This window comes from Dermacentor silvarum, chromosome 11 (assembly GCF_013339745.2).
Source record: "Dermacentor silvarum isolate Dsil-2018 chromosome 11, BIME_Dsil_1.4, whole genome shotgun sequence".
NCBI classification, from domain to species: Eukaryota; Metazoa; Arthropoda; class Arachnida; order Ixodida; family Ixodidae; genus Dermacentor; species Dermacentor silvarum.
Genome location: NC_051164.1, coordinates 45,512,723 through 45,513,592, shown reverse-complemented (window position 1 = coordinate 45,513,592; position 870 = coordinate 45,512,723).

Sequence of the window (870 nt, the reverse complement as noted above, 5' to 3'; positions counted from 1 at the left end):
GCTCTGCACCGGGTCCGGATAGAATCATGTACGATATGATCAAGCACTTGCACTGCGACACGCAAATCACACTACTCACACTTTTCAATACCATCTGGGCTGCTGGGTATCTTCCACATAAATGGAAATAAGCTATTGTCATCCCAGTTTTGAAGCACGGTAATGATACTTCATTGCTGACCAGCTACCGGCCTATAGCGCTTATGAGCTGCCTTTGCAAGCTTTTTCAGAAAATGATCAATCACCGTCTTGTACATTTCTTAGAGTCGAATAAAATGCTTGACCCATTTCAATGTGGCTTTAGGGAAGGCCGATCTACAACCGATCACCTCGTGCGCATCGAAGAAAACATCCGTGATGCATTTGTACACAAGCAGTATTTGTCTATATTTCTTGATATGGCAAAGGCGTACGATACGACATGGCGGTACGGTATCTTACGATACCTTTCGCACATGGGCATTCGAGGGAGTATGCTTAGCACTATAGAAAGCTACCTGTCTAACCGTACTTTTCGAGTCAGAGTTGGTAACGTATTGTCCCGCCCATTTATTCAAGAAACTGGTGTGCCACAAGGGGGCGTGCTTAGTTGCAGCTTTTTCATTGTGAAAATTAATTCCTTTCACAAAGTCATTCCATTCTCAATGTTTCATTTAATATATGTCGATGATGTGCAGATCGGATTTAAGTCTTGTAACCTTGCAATTTGCGAACGTCTAGTTCAGCTCGGACTGAACAAAGTGTCAAAATGGGCAAATGAAAATGGTTTTAAGCTAAACCCTCTCAAAAGCTCCTGTATACTTTTCTCTATAAAGAGAGGCCTAATACAAGATCCAGATATTATGCTGCATGGACAACACATACCAATCA